The 23,024-nt window shown below is 37.5% G+C and overlaps 1 protein-coding gene across 7 annotated transcripts in view; it reads left to right on the forward strand.

Moving 5' to 3' along the window:
- B3galt1 (beta-1,3-galactosyltransferase 1) overlaps positions 1-23,024 on the forward strand; it is a 549,878-nt gene that overhangs the window by 397,233 nt on the left and 129,621 nt on the right. For all 7 annotated transcript variants that reach the window (XM_076928849.1, XM_076928852.1, XM_076928850.1 and 4 more), the window contains one exon: positions 11,092-11,139. The gene's annotated coding sequence lies outside the window, so the exon portion shown is untranslated. The remainder of the gene's footprint in view (positions 1-11,091; positions 11,140-23,024) is intronic.

Consider the following 23,024-nt stretch of genomic DNA (forward strand, 5'->3'; position numbering starts at 1 on the left):
GTGTCTAGATTTGGGGTGTGTATGTGTCCCAGGTGGCACAGTCTCTGGGTAGCCTTTCCTTAAGTCTCTGCTGCAAACTTTGTCACCATATTTTCTACCTTGAGTATTTTATTTCTCTTTCTAAGAAGGATTGAAACATCCCCACTTTCTTTCTTCTTGAGCTTCATGTGGTCTGTGAACTGTATCTTGGGTATTCCGAGTTTTGGGGCTAATATCCGCTGATCAGTGAGTGCATACCATGTGTGTTCTTTTGTGATTGGGTTACCCCACTCAGGGTGATATTTTCAAGTTCCATCCATTTGCCTGCTAATTTCATGAAGTCATTGTTTTTAATAGCTGGGTAGTACTCCATTGTGTAAATGTATCACATTTTCTGTATCCATTCCTCTGCTGAAGGACATCTGGTTTCTTTCCAGCTTCTGGCTATTATGAATAATGTTGCTATAAACATAGCGTAGCATGTGTCCTTGTTATATGTTGGAGCATCTTTTGGGTATATGCCCAGGAGTGGTATAGCTGGGTCCTCAGGTAATGCTATGTGCAATTTTCTGAGGAACCACCAGGCTGATTTCCAGAGTGGTTGTACCAGCTTGCAATTGCACCAACAATGGAGGAGTGTTTCTCTTTCTCCACATCCTGGCCAGCATCTATTTTCACCTGAGATTTTGATCTTAGCTATTCTGACTGGTATGAGGTGGAATCTCAGGGTTGTTTTAATTTGCATTTCGTAATTTAGTCCTATATCCCATTTTAATAGGGTTATTTGGTTCTCTGGAGTCTAACTTCTTGAGTTCTTTGTATATATTGGATATTAGCCCTCTATTGGATGCACAGTTGGTAAAGATCTTTTCCCAAGCTGTTGGTTGCTATTTTGTCCTATTGACAGTGTCTTTTGCTTTGTAGAAGCTTTGCAATTTTATGAAGTCCCATTTGTTGATGGTTGATCTTAGAACTTAAGCCATTGGTGTCCTGTTCAAGAAATTTTCTCCTGTGCCCATGTGTTCGAGGTTCTTTCCCACTTTCTCTTCTATTAGTTTCAACATATCTGGTTTTATGTGGAGGTCCTTGATCCACTTGGACTTGAGCTTTGTACAAGGAGATAAGAATGGATCGATTTGCATTCTTCTACATGCTGACCTCCAATTGAACGAGCACCATTTGTTGAAAATGCTATCTTTTTTCCACTGGATGGTTTTAGTTCCTTTGTCAAAGATCAAGTGAACATATGTGTGGGGGTTCAATTCTGGGTCTTCAATTCTGTGCCATTGATCTTCCTGACTGTCTCTGTACCAATACCATGCAGCTTGTATCACTATTGCTCTGTAGTAACAGCTAGAAGTCAGGGATGATGATTCCCCCAGAAGTTCTTTTATTGTTGAGAATAGTTTTTGCTATCTTGGGTTTTTTGTTATTCCAAATGAATTTGCAAATTACTCTTTCTAACTCTATGAAGAGTTGAATTGGAATTTTGATGGGGATTGCTTTGAATCTATAGATTACTTTTGGCAAGATGGCCATTTTTACTATATTATTCCTGACAATCCATGAGCATGGAAGATCTTTACATCTTCTGAACTCTTCTGATTTCTTTCTTCAGAAACGTGAAGTTCTTGTCATACAGATCTTTTACTTGCTTGGAGTCACATCAAGGTATTTTTATTATTTGTGACTATTGGGAAGTTTGTCATATCCATAATTTCTTTCTCAGCCTGTTTATCCTTTGAATACAGGAAGGGTACTGATTTTTTTTTGAAGTAATTTTATATCCAGCCACTTTGCTGAAGTTGTTTATCAGGTTTAGGGGTTTTCTGGTGGAAGTTTTAGGGTCACTTAAGTACACTATCATATCATCTACAAACAGTGATATTTTGACTTCTTCCTTTCCAATTTGTATCCCTTTGACCTCCTTTTGTTGTCTAATTGCTCTGGCTAGGACTTCAAGCACTATATTGAATAGGTAGAGAGAGAGTGGGCAGCCTTGTCTAGTCTCTGATCTTAGTGGGATTGCTTCAAGTTTCTCTCCATTTTGTTTGATGTTGGCTACTTGTTTGCTTTATATTGCTTTTACTATGTTTAGGTATGGGCCTTGAATTCCTGTTTTTTCCAAGACTTTTACCATGAAGTGATGTTGAATGTTGTCAAATGATTTCTTAGCATCTAATGATATGGGCGTGTGGGGTTTTTTCTTTGAGTTTGTTTATATAATGGATTACATTGATGGATTTCCAAATACTGAACCATCCCTGCATTCCTGGAATAAAACCAACTTGATCATGATGGATGTTTGTTTTGATGTGTTCTTGAATTCGGTTTGTGAGAATTTATTCAGTATTTTTGCATCGATATTTATAAGTGAAACTGGTCTGAAGTTCTATTTCTCTGTTGGGTCTTTGTGGGGTTTAGGTATGAGCATAATTGTGGCTTCATAAAATGAATTGGGTAGTGTTTCTTTTGTTTCTCTTTTGTGGAATAGTTTGAAGAGAATTGGTATTAGGTCTTCTTTGAAGGTTTGCTAGAATTCTGAAATAAAACCATTTGATCCTGGCATTTTTTGATTATTTTCAAATCTCAATCTAAGCCTCTTAAAAAGGTAGCATTAGGAAAACAAACCATAACTAAATAAGTATGCTTTACGCACTTCAATTTGCCACCTCTCTAAAACTTCTCTTTTTATCCAAATGAAAGGCCCTAAAGCTGCAGGATTAATAACCACAGTGGCTGCCTAATAACTTCTAAAGGACAAACCCATATGTGATAAATCCTGGAAGATGAAATGAGAACAAACATAATGTGAACTCCAATGTGTGTACCCTCCTACAAGGGGCATTACACACAACACACTGAACTTCCTAGCAGACAGGGATGCCTCCCTCACAGCCAGATACCAGCCTTGGGAGAGCAAGGTCAGGATTGCATCTAAGATGCACCATGCTTGAAATTCATATTGCTACTTCAGACTTGCATCCTCTTCCTCCTCTCCCTCCTCTCCTCCCCCTCCCCTCCTCCCCTAATTAGCTCACCATATTGAACTAAATTTTTAGCAAATTGGATTACCCTGTACTTGCTTTAGAGAGCTTGGACATGGGACAAGGCTTGTTTCTTCATCTTCTAAATAACAACACGAGGAGTTGCCTGTGAACTTCTTTGAGCCATGAGTAAGACCACCTGGAGTGAGAAAAGGGTTATCTCCATCAGACTCAGGAAACAGTGTTGTCTCCTCTCTAATAGCAGACATTAGGCATCAGTGTGTTTGAAGTTAGTCTTGGCTTTCATGGGTGTATTTAGTTTCTCTGCTATCCGACAAAAGGCTCAGATAGAAAAGTCAGTGATGCTTCTGAGCAGAAATGCCCATCTGAAAATACCTGATGAGTGCTCACTGCAGGAGTTCAAACGAACTTGGGAGATGCACACGTGACAACTACTGTTGCATGTTAACAAGGGAGAAATGTGACGATATGTTCTCAGAATATTAGTAACAATGCAGGATGGGTTTGTGCTGTCTGCTGCTGATTTCTAAAGGCTAGGACCAACCACATCATTTCACGCCTCATTAAATGATTAAGTTCAATAATAAGTTTGACACAGGAACACGTACAAATTCCAGGATGGATATATGAAAAACTACTGTGTTAAAATTTTCTTAAAGAGGGGAAAGTTATTTTGCAATGGGAGATGCAAATTCATTAAAATGATAGTTATTTATGAAATACATAAAATATTATAGCATGTTTGGAAAATATGTACAGAAACACATAATTCTACTATCCTTCCAAGCCTATGGTTTGTTTTATATCTTAAGTGTGTGTCCACATGTGTATACTTTATGTAGTTGGACTTATATTGATATGTAGAGAGTTTTTTTTAACTTTTCCAGCTTACTTATAGAATATATTCGCCATTGTTGTCATAATTATCTCAGGATTATGTGTTTTTCCTTTGCAACAAAGTATCCTATCAGGTTCCTGTCTCTTAAATTATGGGAAAGAGATCTTGCTGCATTGTCCAGACTAATGTAAAACCTCTGGGTATTAGTAGTCTTCTTGCCTCAGTTTCCCTACTTGCTGAGACGACAAGTGCATGTCAAGACTCCAGTTCTGTTAGCATGATTTATGTACTATTCTTGCTAATGAGTGATATTTAAGTTTCCTTTTATATTAAAATGAGTATCTGAAATGGACATTTTTAATTAAGATTCTCTGCCCTTCATTTGGTTTCTATATTAAGGTAACTATAAAAAAATAGAATTCTTAAATCTATGCCTGAATAGTTTTATAATTCTTGGTATGCTTTGGCCAATGTATTATTTAAAGGTCATAATTAATTCTTTCCAATCATAGATGAGGATATTAGATTCACCTTAATTTCACAATTTCCATCAAAGTATATTTATCTTCTTTAAAATATGAAGGAAAAAAGTGCTTTTCCTCCTGTGTTTATTTTTATTTCTGTAATTATTGATGATATTGCTCTACATCGTGGGGAATGATCATGTGTCCTTTTTTATTGTCTGATATACTCTTTCAATGACTTTTTCTGTCTTAGGCCTTTTCATTATAAAATCATGTATAGGCCTATGTGTGGAAATGCAGAGGATACCTATTTGTTTGCATTGTGGGCAAAGCAAAATATGAAACCACAGAGCACAGGGAACAGATCGCAAGATGAGCCGAAGCTTCCTCAATCAGACCTAAGGATCATTTCTTGTGAGCTCTATGTCAGATCTGTCCTAATTTTTCATGACAGAGGTGACATAGACATGTGTTAGTCTTTATACATATGTTGAATGTGTTCTTAATAAACATTGCCTTACAACATCAATGCTAATGTTTGCACTCAATTGGATTTTGCTGTGAGAGAGAAAAATAATACCTTTCATGGCCTGTTGCTAGGTTTGTGGCTGAGATCTTTATACAAAAAGAGATTAGCCTAAGACTGGCAGGTAAATTCACTCACTGTAAGTTCTAGGTGATGTAGGAGCCTTCAGAAAAGACAGCCCAAAGAAATGGCACCACTTTACTCTTTTGAGACCAGTGTATGGATAGAGAACAAAGGAACAATCTGTTGCCTTTACAGACTGGGGTAGCCCATAAACCTATTTGTTCAGATGCTTCATGACATTCCTTCTTGATACAAGATCAGACAGCAACACTTAAGGATTCCCAGGAAAGAAGAGAAAAGCTGAGAGAGAGGTCTCCCAAGATTTTTGAGAGAGAACAAGGGAGGGAGACCAGGGAATCCCACTCAGGGCCAATGTGTAATTTGGGGTTAGAATGTTCTGCATCCCATCAATAACACATGAGGAACTCTTATTTATAAGTTAGGGATGTTATACTAGCAAGTAAATATTTCATTAATATTTCTCTTCAGAAGTACCTAAATGGCAAAAACAGTTTTGACTTGTTTCCTTGGTTTTAAGGTTTGATGTAAGCTGTCATTACCACCTTAGTATTTTTCTATAAAGGGTATGTTATAGAGATACCTATGTAAACTGACATGTCAGTCACCTGGCTGCCTCACCTATGCCATGGCAAAAATTTCCTCTATTCATAGGTGGATGATATAACATGGTACCAAATTCATAACTGCCAAAGAACACTTACTTTAGAATAACAATGAAGGGATAAACAGTGGACATGTCATCAATCCTAGCATTCAGGAGGCAGAGACAAAGCTACCCTGATCTACATAGCAAGTTCCAAGACAGCAAGAGCTATATAGAAAGACACTGTCTCAGAGAAAGGGGGGGGAGAGGGGAAAGGGGAGGGAGAGGGGCGGGGGAGAGGGTGAGGGAGAGTGAGAGAGAGAGAGAGAGAGAGAGAGAGAGAGAGAGAGAGAGAGAGAGAGAACAATACAACAACAAAAATTTAGCAGAGACATAGAGCTTGCAAGACATACATAAAATGGATTTTGGTTCAGAGTTCACCAAAAAGAAGATGACTAAATACTTTCATAGATACCAAGGAAGGATTCTAGAGAAAGAACATGACAGCCCAGTTGATTCATTTCCTCACTCCTCCAGTGAGTCATCCAGTTACAAATGCAATGCAGCTGAAGCAGGAGCTTAGTTTTAGAAATGATCCACAGAACTGTGGCATTATTCAAATACCTTCAAAGAGAAGGTTTACCATCCTTGTAAAAACTATTGAATATTTGTCTTAAAATTTTGAGTGAAGGATCTATATGAGTCTTTTTGAAAAGCAGATTCCTTTCTTTGGTGCATGAAAATTCAGTCAGTATATTACTGTATGCATTGTTGTTTGTTTTGTACTCTGGGAGGATAAACCTGGAGTTCCAGCAGGTTCTACAGGTGCTCGAGTGCTGAGCTGCACTCCCAGCTCTAGGATACTGTCCTAGAAATTGCCCTAAGTGAGAAAACATCTCCTACTTGTAAAATGGCCTGAAATCCTCAACATGAGCCATCATCATCATCCTCTCTCTCTCTCTCTCTCTCTCTCTCTCTCTCTCTCTCTCCTCTCCCTCTCTCAATGTCTCATTCTGTCTCTAGTAAAAAATGTCATGGGGATGTTATTCATCACTGAAAGGATGCTCTGCTACAGACAATTTAGTTTATGGGCCACAGCAAATACATAGTTACAGACAATTTATTTAATGCATCTAGGAAGGTTTGGTACATAACTGCAGCTTGTACTTGTAGTAACAGGAGCTGTGGACAGTGGATGAGAATTCAGCAGGCTTTATCCAGAGATGTGAGCATTTGTCAATCATGTTCCCTTTGCTTTTAATCATGTCCTGTTACGGAAAGCTCACCTCATACATAAACAAAGGCAGGGACAGACAATAATTGTATCACCCAGAGTTCTTTCCCGACCAGAGAAAATCATGTGTACTTTAGGAGCGCCAGAGTAGTGCCATGGTTTCTGGATGCTCAGCCTGCGAAAGCAAAAACCCAATGTGAAAGTGAAGAAAGAAAATTCACAAAACAAGAAAGATCCAACTCTGTGGAGAAGAAAGTCAGCCTCAGCAGGCTCACTATGGCTGAGGGACCAACAGCTGCCTCTGGGTCCAGGCACGTGCTGGCCATTAGGCAGCAGAGGCTGTCTACCCCATAGGACCAGTCCTGCAGTAGATAAAACCCAGGCCAATGGGAAAGTAAAAGTTAAAAGAGGCAGGGACAGGCATCTTCCTGTTGGAGAACTCATCTTCAGGGGAAGGCTCATTTGCCAGCAACCTTGTCCTAATGACCAATCTTATGTTTGTATTCATTCCCATTGTTACCTTTCCAAGACTCTCCCCCTTGGCTAAAGTGCTGTTTCAATTGCTTTTGTTCTCAGAGAATCTGTTTTGTGTAAAGAGGATAAAGGAGTCAGCTAATTAGTTTTCTAAAGTGATGATTGTGGGGCCTGTCGCTGTTTACTTAGAATCTGTGTCTAATGATCACAGCCTTCCATCCAGGCTGTCTCAACGCACTGCAATGTAAATATAAATCCCATTTGTAGTCAAGCATTTCCTGTGCAGATCCAGTACACTTAATGAATCTATGCATATATTAGAGACAGATTTTTCTTTCTCTTGATTGGATGTCAGAAGACTGTGAGTTATATAGATAACTCCTCTTCTCGAACAAAATAAAGAGTCTAAAACTGCCCCAGGAGAAACTCTTAATATCTTTGACCTGGAATTGACCACAGTTTTCAGCATTCCAGATGTACTTAATAAGTAGAGAATATCAGATATTCAAAAATCCACATTCCTTTTAATTATCTTTTAATTAACTTTCTGTGTCATATAATGAAGATTCCAGTTTTTAATAATCGCACAGAGTTCATGACTCCGGCAAGTCCTTGGCGGTATGGAGCTAGAATTTTACATAATTGGTTACTTAAAATGCAGTTATGGAGGACACAGGTAGAAGCTGATGAGTCTGATTTAGTTTGGTCTTGAATAGTTTGTTGTTCCTCTGCCCAGGACTGCTATGCTTGAGGGCAGAGTCATTCAGAGTTTCACAATACCAGGAATACCAAGTCATAAATGGAACTTCCTTAGTCAAGTTGTATAGATTTTACTGAAACAGAGAAACAGTAAAGTTGAACTTATGTCAGAAGTATGACTGACTGTTTCCACTCTACATAAAATCTCTCCAAGACAGTCTTGACAAAGTGTGATGATCTTTTTATTATTTAAAGAGATGGAAATGTTAAATATCTTAACTTGATCATTAAATACATGCATCAAATCACCAAACCACAAATATGTACGATTAAAACAATAATTTATTTCTATGATTAAAAAAACAACATGTAATTGATGAGTCAAAATTATTTTATTGAAAACTATAAATTATTTAATGACAAAAATTCTACTCTTGCTTGAAATGTGGAAATCCTCAATGAAGGCAATCCTGAAATCCTTGGCAGAGAGCTACTTGCCTGATGTCAGCATTCATTGTTCTGTGATGATCCACTCTGCCTTAGTGAAGTACTTTTAAACTTCCTAGCCAATATAGTTTATAACTTACCCCCAGTTGACTGTAACACAGAAAGAAATATATTAGGTGAAACAAAAAAATTCATAATCCATATGTAAAACCTGCTCTTTCTAAGTCTTACTGAGCACAGAAGGTTAGAGCTACTGGTGATGGTGGTAAGTACATTGTTTAGTTTAATATGAAAACTAAACTAGAAACTATATCATTTGCTCAGGATCTCAAATACTGTGTTTCTTTTTCATTTAAGTAAATTCAATAATATATGTGCTTCTAATAATTCTGTTATTCAAAACTATAAATAAGGCATTAACTACAAATCATCAGTGTTTTATTTATTTTAATGTTTCATTTGAGAGTATTACTGGTCTAGGTTACGTTTTATAGATTTATCTTAGAGTTTGTCTCAATTAGCCTAGTTTACTGAGATTGGCCTACACTCATAAATATATTTGCTCTGAACATGAAGCTAAACTGTGCTGTCTTACTGTTTCTGGAAAATCACACTTTGATGAAATACCAAGAGATATTTTTATACTTTATACACCTAACTGATGAAATTTCAACCAGCTACTGAGAGATAATATTTCAAAATATAATATTTCACACCAGTGCCAATAGAGAATCTTCTCTGTGTTTGTCTCCATTCTTATTCACTCAATTCAATAATGTGTGTGTGCATTCCACGTTCTGTGGTCCTTGGGTTACTGTGAAGGCTGAACTGAACCTTCAGGTGAATGGTGTGGCACCCATTGGTATTGATTGCCTGCCAAGTTTTACTTAAAGATGGAGGGATTCAGAACTCTGAGAAGTAGGCGTTAGATTCCCATTTGGTCAGCCCAAGCCACAACAAATAAATAATCTGAAAACCTGGAAAGTATTAGTCCCTAGGGCTTCCAGACAGTATAACATCTGTGATATCAGAAACCAAAATTTTTGTTAGATTTCACTATGTTATTAAATGCCTCATTACCTATTTAGAGAGATTTGCATTCATAATCCTCAGTGATAGTAATTTTTGAGTCTGAATCCTTTACATTCGATTTGAAAACCTCGGGGCCCATTTTTAGTATGAAAGCCATGCTTTTATTAATACTCAGTACGTTAAAATAAATCTGAGAGAGTTAGTACCATTAGTTTTGATTAATTAAAAATGTATTAATTGATTTATTTTCAAATAAATAATATATTTTAAAGGAGAAGTAACAACATTGTCCAATACAATTTAGACAGATGACTTTCATATTCTCACAAATATAGATAGGACTCTCACGTATACTTTTGCAGTCTGTTGTGATGGTTGAGGCACAAGAAGAAATGCAGACCTGAGGTAGGCTACATCGTTAGAGAAGTTAGGACTTTATAGATTCCTACATGGTGTCAGAGACTCACAGGAGTCCAACAACCACACATTGGAAATCATTGTTTCTTCCAACACGGCTTTATTCCACCCACTTGCTGAAGCTCAAGATCACTGTAGAGTCTCTATTTCGTGATGCAGAAGTAACCCTGAGAAACTTTTGGCCTGAAGAATGTCAAAGCCACTTAAGAAAGCACTAACCTTTGCAGAATAATTTCTCTAGTCTAATGCCTATCTGTCTAAGGGAAGGTATTTATTCCTATAATGCTATCCTTTATTAGGATGTACTGACCCTTAGACATTCTAGATTATATAAAACACTGTATTCTCTCCTCTAGAAGTCTGGACACTTAGGAAACAACTGCCAATCATAGTCATTTGAAAGCTTACTTTTCTATCAGTTCCTGCCCTTAGTAACTCAGCAGGTTCTTTACTGCTGCCCTGGTTCACAGTAAACATGGTACATTGTCATCAGGCCATTTTAGTGGTTCTTCCTCCTTGGCAATGGCACAATGATGTGCACATGCATGCGTGTGTGTGTGTATGTGTGTGTGTGTGTGTGTGCTGTATTTGTGTGTGTGTGTGTGTGTATTTGTGTGTTTGTTCCTGTTGCTTTGGGGATAAGTTCTCAGTATGTCCTTCTGCAATTCTTTTTTCTTCAAATATAAATAATTATCTCTTCTCACATCCATGAGGTAATTTTATATTAAATACTTCATATTACTTTCTCCTTTACAGTGAAAATACTCCTCAGAATTTTTAGCTCAATTCCTTTATTTTTCTGATAAACCTAAACTATGAGGGAAAGAATGACTTTCTCAACACTATGCAAAAATATGGAAAATTTGATAACTATATTTTTATGAACATTTTGCACCACTATGGTTAGACAGTATAATAAACTAGACCAATAGGGATTTAAGAAAATGTAGGTTGGGCTCTCATCCACAGTCATAACTTCACTTAGTAAGTATCACACTTGGACCAGGCAGTCTTAAATTTCAACAGCATAGCAAAAGAAATAGAGACCTTGCTGAGAAAACCGTAAGTAGGTTCTGGATCTACACCTAAGTCAGACCAAGTAAAATGTCAGTAGGCTTTGGTGTGTGTAAAGGAGAACCAGTTCAGAACAGTTCTGTCCAAACATGTCATGCCTGATCTGTAACTGGAAATATTAAATGTAAAATGTCTTGCCCTAATATTGAAGTTCAAATCTGTCTTAATAGATTTTAGTCATGTAGGATGCTATAAACATCAGTTAAATAATCTTCCATTGCCTTCTTTTCAGGAAAGAAGAAATGGGTTCCCGTGGATCTGTCAATGATACTCATCACAGGTAATAATTTTTCAACCTTCCAAGACAGCTTTTTCTGTCCTGTTTCTAAGTACTTAGACAATCTTTGTGATTCTCACATGATTATTTCTCAAATCATTGCCTATCCTTTGTGGCCAAAGATACTATGTTGCAGGTTAACATCAGTGCCCTTCCTTCAACCCCTTCCTCTTTGAAATAGCTTTGTCTTTCCCAAGAATCTATTCACCTACTTCAGCTTCTGGATTAGCTTCCACTGATCCCTGCTTGAGACAGCAATGTCCACGATTGATCTTAAGAGGTAATAGTAAGAATGATCAAAAGATAACTGGAAAAACATGCCCTGCCCCAAAGTATTGTCTTTTCTTAGATGTACAGTGTGGCAGAATTCCTATTTGGGAATGTAACACATAAAACAAGTTACAGCTAAATTTACATAGACCCTTGCTAAAGACACTGGATAAACATATGTTGTCTAATTAACAGTTACTACATCTTCATAATATTATATATTATTACCCCCAATTAGTAGTTAATAGAACAAAAGTTCAAAGACATAATATAAATAAGATACAGTACAGGCAGTCCCATATTTTGGTCTGTCTGAATCTACTATACATAGGGCACTCTCCCTGACAGAATAGTGTCTAGAAGAACCTCAGGCATCTTTAAGTTCTTTGTGGCGTTTATGTGTAAGCAATGTTTGGCATTGCTTAAGCACCTTTTCAATTCTTGGTTGTGTGTTCATTTGTGCTTGGCCAAGGGTAGGGCAGATACATGTGCTTTGCAGGCTGCTTGATTGAGTGCAGGGGTAAAGCTGTCATGAGCAACCTCTAACCCTTTTTGTCCCTGCCAGGTAACAGGAAATTAAATCACTGTGATTTACTCCAGGCTTGAAGTTCATTAACCAGGACAAGGCACCTTTACGTACTGTTTTTTTGTTTTGTTTTGTTTTGTTGCTTAAAGATACCATTAAAACACAATACCCTATAGCCAGAACAAAGGAATATTTTTGAGTGATGGATATAATATTTGTCCTTAGTGAGTGAGATACATGTTATGTCAATCCACTTTTGTTCACTCATTTTTCTAGCTTGACCTACTCTTCAATGTTTCCAAATTTCAAAGCTCTAGGATTTAGGTAACCAACCCTGAACTAAATACTTCCCTGACCATTCAGCTGCTTAATAACACAGGATAATCATTTTTTGTCAAAGTCTTTAGTTAAACAACACTGATTTTCATGTTAGGTACAGGGAAGAGTTACAGGAATTAGAAAGAAAATAGATATTGGAGAGGAATATATTTTCAACCTATTATAGCCTAATCTTTATTCTCCACAGATTTATGTCAAACTATATGCGAAATTTATTCACTCCCATCCTGGCATCTTCCAAATCTCAGCCTACCTCAACATCACTCAAAGTCCCTCTAGGTCTGACTTGAAGTCACATCTGTCTTTGTCTGAAGAGTCTAGGCTCACTTAGATTCATCTCAACCACCCCTGCCCCATGTGTGTGAGATGCTGAGTATGAGCACCTTGGGGCAAGAGCTCTCTCTTGTCACTTTTCGTGACATACAGTCTTTATCCATGTGCCTGTAGATACCTCTGTACCTTCAGGAGATTAATTTGACTACAAAATGGTGAAAGTTAAGCATCTTCTCTCGAGAGTCAGCCTGAAAGTTTCAGCATGTTGTTGGCTGTAAGGAAAGCCATTCATGATTCAGTCACAGCAACTTCTATATCTGACAGTTCTGTACCAGTCCTGAAGGGTTCTCAGTCCTCATGCTTTTAGTTCATTGTCTGCCTGGTGAGAGATAAAATATTTCCGATACATATTGTTTTTCAGGGTTATAGTTGCATCAAAGTATATTGCAAGACAAGTGCATTGAGCCATAATATAGCAGTGGAATATACAAACTTAAATGAAAACTTTACTGTACAGTTGTGACATTTCAAACAACTAGGAGGGCAAAGAGATAATCATAAACCTTTTCTACTACACAAAACTACATTTTCCTACTCGGACAAAGTATTATGTTACAACTGATTCACCTGCTTAGTGACTGCTAAGGTTTTTTTATTTTATTTTATTTTATTTTTATTGGTTGGAAGATAGTTCTTAATTTCAGAGTCCTTAAAAAGAAAATTGGAGCTAGCAAAGTTGCTCAGCAAATAAAGTGCATGCCTCCAAGCCTAAGGCCCTGAGTTCGAGTCCAGAAATGCATATGGTAGAAGAAGAGAATTGACTCCCCCAGGTGGTTGTCCTCTCACCTTCCAACATGTACCATGGCATGTATGTGAGCACACACACATACACGCACACGCACACACACACATGTACACACATACACGGGGCACACACACAAACACACACTCGCTCTCGTGAGTGCACACACACACACAAATAAACAGATGTATTTTATTTAAGTTTTAAAAGACACAAACCACTTGTATATTTGGCTCAAAGGAACGTATCACATCCATGTAAGTGCTCCTTCTTTTCTAATGTCATTTTAATGTCTGCACACCATTTCTTCTGTTGTGTTATCACTACTGCCTTTCTGCTTGACTTAGTTACTTTTCTAGTGCTGTGATAAAACCCCATAACCAAGACACCTTCTAGCCATACAGCTTTATAGGGTTCTAGGGCTTATTTGAGGACATGGTTCCACAGGGGTAAGAGCCATTATCCTCATGGTAAGGACGTGTGGCAGCAGACAGACAGAGCAGCAAGCTGGAAGCTCACATTTAAAACCCAAGGGGGAAACAGAGAGAACAAAATGATAATGCTACATGGCTTTGAAACCTCAAGGCATGCCCCACGGATGTACTTCCTCCAGCAAGGCCACACCTCCTAAGTCTCCCCAACAGCCACTTCTTTCACCTGACCACATTCCCGGACATTGAAGTGATTTCCAGTATTTGTATCATTGAAGTTTGTAAGCTAGATCATTATTCTGAAATAGAGTTCAGACATTTTAACATTTGTACAATGTTAATGGAACTTAAAACATTACCATTTTACCCAGTACCAAGTGTTCAACTTTGAAATTGCATACATATGAGAAACATTATATGTACAAAGCAAGGTGCAATGATATATATATTATATAATATATATTATATATAAATTTTATATATATATAAACAATTAAAGAAAAAGAGGCCGTGAACTTGAGAAGGGTCAAGAAGGCTACCTGAGAGGGATAGAGTGGAAGAAAGGAGAAAATGATATAATTATAACTTCAAAATAAAAAAATTTAAAAAATTATTCATACTAATATTTAAATTCTTGGTTTCAGATTTGCTTTCATCTTAGCCCTTAGAATTTTTACATTTAAAAGCATTGATTTTAAGTAATTTAAAAACAGTTCATTAACAATCATAAATACTTTATGTACACAACTGATTATTGAATACATTGCAGTGTACCAGAATGACCCAAGGAATAATATTCTGCCCAAGTGATTTGTAGGGCAAGTTGAAATTAGAAGGAAAACCCAGACCATGAAAGAGAATCAGTGAAAGCCTGCCCACCCCAAGGGAGATCTGAACATTATTTGGAACACAGCTTGTTGAATGGGCAGTTGGGCTCAGGTCCTAACAAGACTGATGGATGATGGAAGGAAGATAGGCATTGTCTGATTCCTCATTATATGGCTAATCATCATACAGAATCTGGTGTAGTTCCTATTACCTCTCCTCTGCTATTAAAGGGCAGGTATAGATGCACAAGGAAGTAGCAAGGAGAAGGAGAAGGGAGCAAGAAATGGAGCCATCATTTCTTGCCATCCCCTAGATTAAGTGTTCCTCCCTATGGGGGAAGGTGGCAGTCTAGAAGTTTATCCAGGGTTCTACCTCACCAAAATCTACGGTAGGACCCACTGCTGAGAAAGGCTTGCCTATTCTATGCATGTCTTTCTACACCTGGTATTTAAGATTCTTATTTAAATCTTGAATAGGTGAAATCTTACTTTATTCTTTAACAAATTGCCCTGTCAAATTTTGTCTTTTGACACGTGAGGTGACCATTCATGGCTATAATCTCAGCACAAGGGAGGCTGAGGCAAGTAGGAAGCTGAGGCACATTTGAGACTACCCTAGACTACAGAGAGAGATTCTATCTCAAAAGCATTAAAAAAAAAAAAACAAACAAACAAGTATTTCATGTCACTTTTCCTTATCATTACATTCTTCCAGCCTTTCTCCTCTATTTACTATTTGTATCTCTTTCTGCTTCCTTTCTGTGCATACGGACACAGAAGTAAATAATGTGAAGAAGCGGCATGTCCAAAACCCCATGACACAAGGACAAAAATAGCTGAAGGATTTTTTGTTGACCCACAAAGCTCTAAATGTAGCACTCTGTAAACATTCGTCCTCCAGTGACACCCATTTCTGCTTCATAGATAGAATCTGAACTCTCTCTCTCTCTCTCTCTCTCTCTCTCTCTCTCTCTCTCTCTCTCTCTCTCTCTCTCTCTCTGTGTGTGTGTGTGTGTGTGTGTGTGTGTGTGTGTGTGTGTGTGTGTGTGATAACGTATGCTTCCTTGCTGACCTGCAGTGCCCAGAGGGTGCTCCATAGGCATTGTCCCAAAAGTAACAAAGCAGCCATGGTCTCTTTATACAAGCTCAAAATAGAAGTGCCCTTTGCGATACCGCTTGACATTGTGAAGCTCCTGCCTGTTTTCTAACTGACTGTATAACCACTGGCTCACTCATCAGAATATGGTTCTCTAGGTGTCTCTGAGTCCTTTGCTCACACACAGCCAGTTACGGTTTTTTGGGTTTTTTTTTGGGGGGGGGGTTGTTTTGTTTTTTAAGGTTGGATCACATTTCATTTTCTTGTTTGTTTTAAACTAAATTTAGTACTGTGTGTCTCAATTCTTAATGGTGTCTGTAACAACTCCCAAATTAGAAAGCTCTTCAAACTTTGCCAGCAATGTGTTGTTCCTTTGCTTTTATTCAAATCATCTTACAGTGTTAACATAATAACTAATATTTGCACAGTGCCTTGCAGTTTACAAAATACTTTCAAACTTATCATCTCTAAAAAGGAGACAGTATTAGGAACTCTGTTCCAATGCAGATAAATCCTGGAAGTCCTTAGGTGAGGAAGCATGTCAGGGGTCAGGGAGTTGCCTGGTACCTACTAAGGCCCTGAGTTCAATTCTTAGTATCACTTTATGGGAAGCCTCTAATTTAAAATAATGTAGTGTAGGTGAAAGGTGATTGTAGTGAAAACTTACATAAAACATAAGCATAAAACAAAGCTTAGTAGTTAAAAAAAAACATTTTGGGAAGTCAAACACGTTTTTTTGTCAAACCAAGATACAAAATCAGAATCATGAACTTTTATAGATGCTAATAACCAAAATTTATTATTTATAATGTACCACACGGTCCTTACAAAGTACTTTCCAAACATTCTGCTACATTTAGTGTAATAATGAATCTATGAAAGTATCCGCAGCATCCTTATTTTCTAGGTGAGAAACTTAGTTGTAAGAAACCATGCAATTCACTTGAGTTCAAAGCAGTGTGATGGGGACTTGAACCCAGTATACATGAATCCAATGAACCTACCCTTAACTACTTAGTTGTTCAGAATCGAAGGCTGGCTCTATAATCAAATTTTAGTTATAACTTCGGCTGTCCATTATGGATAGCAGTGATGGGATTTACTCTCTGGAATTTAGTTTTCATATATATATATGCATATATATATATATATATATATATATATATGCATATGCATATGTATTGTATGTAGGTGGTATGTGATTTCATATATATATATATATATATATATATATATATATATATATATGCATGTCCCAGACATCAAAGCTCAGTGAGTAATTAATAGATTTCTGCGAGCATTCTAATGACACTGACTCATAGTGTGTAGTTTTATCTACAAATTTGACTTTAAGTTCCCAGCAAGTTACATGCACGCAGCTGCCCAGGATGCATACATCAAAGCATCAGAACCAGTTTCCTACACTGACTGCTCTTTGTCTCTTTGTTTCTGGGATATGTACTGAGTACCTGCTATGTGTATCATACTTTGTTTCTCTACTCTCTTGGTTTATCAGAGCTCTCCCCCACCACACCATCCCTCCAGCATCCAAGGCATACTTCCTTCTTCCCCGTACTTAAACAACTGTATCCATATATGAAGGCATCTCTTTCTATCTCAGTCTTGCTGCTGTTTCAAATGAAGTTGTACAGCATCACTTGTTTTTAAGCATAAATACTCTATGTTGTTCTCATATCTTTTCATTCAAAATGTCCAACGTTGTGTATTTTCTAGAAGTCTTTCTGCATGCTATTATTACATGCAATAAAATAAGTCAATTTTCACTACAATCACATACCACCTACATACAATACATTATTTTAAATTAGAGGCTTCCCATAAAGGACAGCTCTTTTTCTGGATCCATCTTCTTTCCTGCTGATATACTGGATCATAGACCAGTCCCTTCAGCACAGGGTGGTGGTGCTTGATGGTTTTCTACATATACTGGGATTTGTTTTCAGATACCTTGCCAGCCTCAAGGATTCATAATCCTTCTCCAAGATTTTTAACTTTCTTTTCTCCTCAGCCCTTAAATTTAATCAGACAAACTTTCCCTCCACTATTGATCTATAGTTGTTTGGTTAAAAACCTTTCTGTGAGACCTCTTAGAAAAGGTAGCATTTTATGTACAATATTGTCGCTTAAATCACATTTCTCTGTGAATGTGGCCACGAACCAAACTCTGAGCTCAATGTCAAGCCCAACACCATTGCAACAAAACAAATTTGAAATTCCTTTAACTGGAGCAGACGTTTTATGATCTGAATATTTCTGTAAACTTGGGCCACATAACCAATGTAGCCAAAATTAGAATACATTAACAGGCATAAAATTATAATTTGGACATGTGGATGAGCTTTTATTGGTATTGTAAAATATTATGGTAAGTCTTTCCATCAAAATGTTCTCATTTTGAAGCACTACATTATAAATACACTGAAGGTTGTGAATAGCACTGACAAATTAGGAGTTGAACCTATTTGGTTTCATGGTGCTTTTTCCAAACAATCACTTTCTTAAACTTTTAGCAGATGGCTGGAATTAAGTCCTGGTGAGCTTTTTTGATAGTGATGGAGTCAACATATAGTATGTTAGACCGTTGGCAAAGATTTAACTTCACCTGGAAACAAGTGAGTGGATGAAAATTGTGCATTTGAGAGTGGTGTGTCTATAACATAGGTACGATAACTGCTTTCCTAGGTGAATCCTAAGAGGCTCTACATAGAACTAAAGCCTTAGTTTGGTGGTAAACTTACTACAGTAATACATTACTTTGTTTGTTTGTTTTTGTTTTTTGCTTTTTTGTTTTATTTTCTAGCTAAGCAATCTTTATTTTTATCTTCCAGAGTTTCAAACCCATTCTTCCTTCTTTGAGAGTCACTTTCAAAAAAATTTCAAAAATAGACACTACTTTTATAACAAAATTAGGACAGAAGTGATGAAAAATTCTAAAAGAGGGTCTGCAGTTTCTTTTTTTAAGTATTTGTTAATTTTTATAGGTACCTTTATATCTTATAGATAGGATTGGGAGGTATCAATAAAAATTAACAAATACATTATTTTCAATGCAGTACGTTGTGTAGGGAGAACACAAATCTCTGTGGGAGGAGCAACTCATTGTGTGGTACCGGTGCTTAGTTGGCATGTAAGAAAAAAAATCTACATCAGTGTTGTTGATAATTGTGTTATAGTGTTCATTGCTGTCCTTAAATAACTAAGAGAAGCAAGTTAAGGGAGGAAGAATCATGGTTTTAGAGATTTTAGTGCAGGGTCAACTGACTGCTGTTTCTGGGTAATGGTGACACAGAGCATCCCACAGAATGTAACACATGTCAGAGCAAATATGTTCATCTCTGATAGCCAGGAAGCAGGCAGAAAGGGTAAGAATGGCTCAAGTAAGATATACCCTTCAAATTTCTCCCTCTCCGTCTCCCTTTTCTTCTCCCTCTCTCTCTCATACACATGCACATTCACACACACACACACACACACACACACACGCACAAAATCCACAGAGAGTTACTCCCACTACCTATCTTCCACAGTTTCTACTCCCCACCAATAGTCTACTCCAAGTCTGACTCCATCCATGGGTTACACCATTGATGAGGTACTGTTCTCTTGATCGGATAATCTCTAAAACCGGCTCACAGACACACACTCGGAGGTGTGCTCCATTAATCTCCTAGGCAGTCCTCACTCCGGTCCAATTTATCATCAACTATCAAAATAATGAAATGGAAGGAAAAAGAACAGGCAACATTCTTGTTGAGGCTTATAAAATTATACTGCAACAGTGAACACCTTTCGGCCGTGTGTCTGTCAGACTGGTGCAAAGCTCTTTAATTGCGACCACTTTAATCCTCACATTTTGTGTGATAGACACTGTTTGCATTTGAATTTCACACTTGAGGAAAGTGAGGTAAAGATTTTTTTTCACAGCTAGTCTAAAAAGAATATACATCTTCTAACAATGGAGAATTCACCTGTGACCCTAAGAAGACAGCTGAGGAGAGAATCAAGAATGAGTGCGACCTCCATTGTTTATTATGGTGAGGGACCACGAGAGGCAGCAACAGGAGGGGACCTCATAGCATCTTCATATTCACTTACATGGATAAAAAGTGAAGTAGTTCTCTTGCAGGCTTCCTAGTCCCAGTGTGCTCTTTAAGTCACCTCTTCTTCATTGCGTATTCAAGTGACTTCTGACTATTTTAAAGCAACAAAATGAATGCAGTTTGATTGCTCAACAAATGTGTCAGATGCATCATCCTAGTTTCACACACTAGCGAGGGAGGCACAAATGGGGTTCAGATGAGTTGTCAAAGCTGCTGGTTCCCTTCCTAGGGGAACTCTAGCCTTTGACTTTACTTGCCATGAAACTTGCTCCCCAAAGACCTCAATATTTGGCTCAGGCTTCCACAAGTGTGCTGCTGGGAATGTGTTGTGTGTAGTTTTACACTTTACTCCAGGAGGCACCCTCGCTACCTGTCCCCTCCCAGTTTCCCTTAAATCCTTGGATAAAAATCACAGACACACAGTTTTCCAATTTTGACTTGCCTTCTTGGCACAATTTCTGGTTGCTACTATCTTCCTCATGGAAAAGCATGTCCTTATCAGTTTCTTAACGTCTCTCCACCTGCCCTAAACTTCAGTTGCTAAACTCCCCTGACCACCAGCTTGTAGGCACAGCCTCTGTGGCCGCTCTGTTTTGAGATTTCACATGGTTGCCAGGTTCTCCCCTCTCCATTCTCTCTTTCCTTCTGTCTCTTTTTCCTCCAGGGACCCAGAGGTTCCTGCTGTACCTTCTGCCCAGCAATTGACTCATAGCTTTCTTTACTGAGAGATCAAGAACCAGTTGGGGAACAGGGCCTTAAATATCAGAACTGCCCCTTACAGAGATGCTTCATAGTCATGTCTCTGGTGATCTAAAAATCTTCTGTGGTGAAGGTATTTTGTGTAATGTAATAGATGACGGCCCAGAGCATGATGGTGTCATTGAACTAAGTTCAGTTAAATCAAAGGCATCTTCCCATGCTTTGATTTTGGCTGATATTCCTTAGCTTCTAAGTTCAGTAAAGTAAGAATTTGGCAGTATAAACTAAAGGACACAGAATGAATCCCAGAGAAGGCCCAAGGCTCTCCAGGCTCTAAGAAACATGACACCCTCTTCCACCACACTCCCCCCTATAAAGCAGGTAGCTACCCTCCCACACTACAAAGGTTGGTAATTGAACAAAACTGTTTCTTGACATCCTAGACTCATGTACATATTTCTATGAACTGTCAGTTTCTATAAAGATTCAGAAAATCTAGCCCAGGCAACATTCTAGAAGATACTCCCTAGTCAGATTTATAGAGTAAATTAATCAGAAAGCAAACAGATGTTGGTCTGCAGACTATGTACCCTAACGATGATGTAAAGATTCTTTAAAAAACTGTGGTGGTCTTTGATCTCATTTCCTTCCAGTTTATAAGTATGTTTCTTGTGGCTGCTACTGTAACTTGAAGTTAAAGTAATTTCTTTCCAGTTCCAACCCATTATTGCTCTAAGGTAAGAACAATTTTTCAGTTGCTGTGAACATTCCCTGAGTGCCTGGGAACATTTCCTCAGATAGCAAAATATGAATGAGGAAGAGTTCCACATACCATGTGACTCTTTGGCTGAGAAATCAGGATCATAATCCATTTTACCTGAGGCACACAAAGACTTAGTAAAGAACATCTCTGTAGCTATGGGGTCGTGTTTTTTAAAGTTCTCAGATGTGGATCGGAAGGAACAAAGAATAAACTATGAGCAGTTCTCTTTTAAAGTAACTTTGTAACAATCTAGCAATCCATTTCTCCAAGATCATTCCTGGATTTTATATCTGGTAAATCAAATAGAAGATTTAAAGTGGAGGATAAAGGGCTTGCTCAAAGTCAGCTAACTTTTTTTAAAATCACCTCTTCTGTGGATCTTTCATTCCTGTAATTTTTCACATGTATATGCCCATATATATTTATAATATATGTGTGTATATGTGTGTGTATGTTTGTGTGCATGGTATCCATCTTTGTTTGCTCTTCAGTTTTCTTCAAACACACCATTCATGATTGTCATTTTTCTGCCTCTTCTCATTTTTAACACATTCAGTATTTTATTTCCCTTTCTGCTTTGCTTGAGCTGCCAGAATCTCACTCCATTCAAGTAACTGGATTTGTGCATGATTTTATATTTTTAAACAATCACTCTAACAATATCCCAACTCTTTCTGTAGGAGGGAATACAATCTTATATATAAATCAGCCTGAGCCAAGTGAAAGCATGCTCAAGTAAAGCATTCAATCCCCCTTCCAATTTCCAAAACCATGCTGAGAAATAGCTGAGACCAGCTACAGAGAATATGGCAAGGGGAAAAATGACAGTATGAAAAGCCCTGTTTATATCAAATTTTGCTTTCTTTATTACTTTGGGCTTGCCAATAAATCTGAGAGTCATGCCTTTTTAATATGTTTCCTGGGTCTCTGCTAACTCCAGCATTTGCAAGATGAAATTCCAGTAGACTCTTTAGAGTCCCCTTGTTCCTGCAGCAGCTGAACATCTCAAAGGGTCAGCCACAAAGCAAAAACAATGAGAGTAGCAAACTCCAATCTGTTTCTTTCCTTCATTTCTAGCTGCCATAGGAACTAGATGATGTTTGATGTACAGCATATATTTGAGAAACAATGTCCTTAGGCTCATCTCTTGTTGTGCAAAACTGGGCAAATAAATTTTTATATATTTTTTGTACATATATACACATATATATAGAGAGGTACTGATATACATACAAAGAGAGATATATAGGTATATATATATATATATATATATATATATATATATATATATATATCAGTAAGAAGTGGAAAGGCATTTAAAGATATGAAAATAAAATATATGTGATGTTCCATTAAAACCGCAGGCTGTCCAAAGTATTTTATACATATTATCTTATTTATTTTTATAAATATTTGTTTTGAAGAATATAAAAAAAGAGTTAGTGGGGTGATTAATTGGGTATGTGGGTAAGAACACTTACTGCACAACTGTAAGAATCTGAGTTCTGATCACAAAAATCACATTAAAGTATGGATATGGTTGAATGTGCTTGTTACTTGAACACTTTGAAGGCAGAGACAAAAGTACTACTGGTGTTTGCTGGCCACTATACTAGCTCCAGTTTAAGTGTAAAGCCTGGTCTCAAGGGAAGAACATAGAGAGTTAAAGAGCAAGACACTCCATGTCCTCTTCTGGTCTCCATATGTGTACATGTACAAATATAGGTACACATACACACAC

This window comes from Arvicanthis niloticus, chromosome 2 (genome assembly GCF_011762505.2).
Source record: "Arvicanthis niloticus isolate mArvNil1 chromosome 2, mArvNil1.pat.X, whole genome shotgun sequence".
Lineage (NCBI taxonomy): Eukaryota > Metazoa > Chordata > Mammalia > Rodentia > Muridae > Arvicanthis > Arvicanthis niloticus.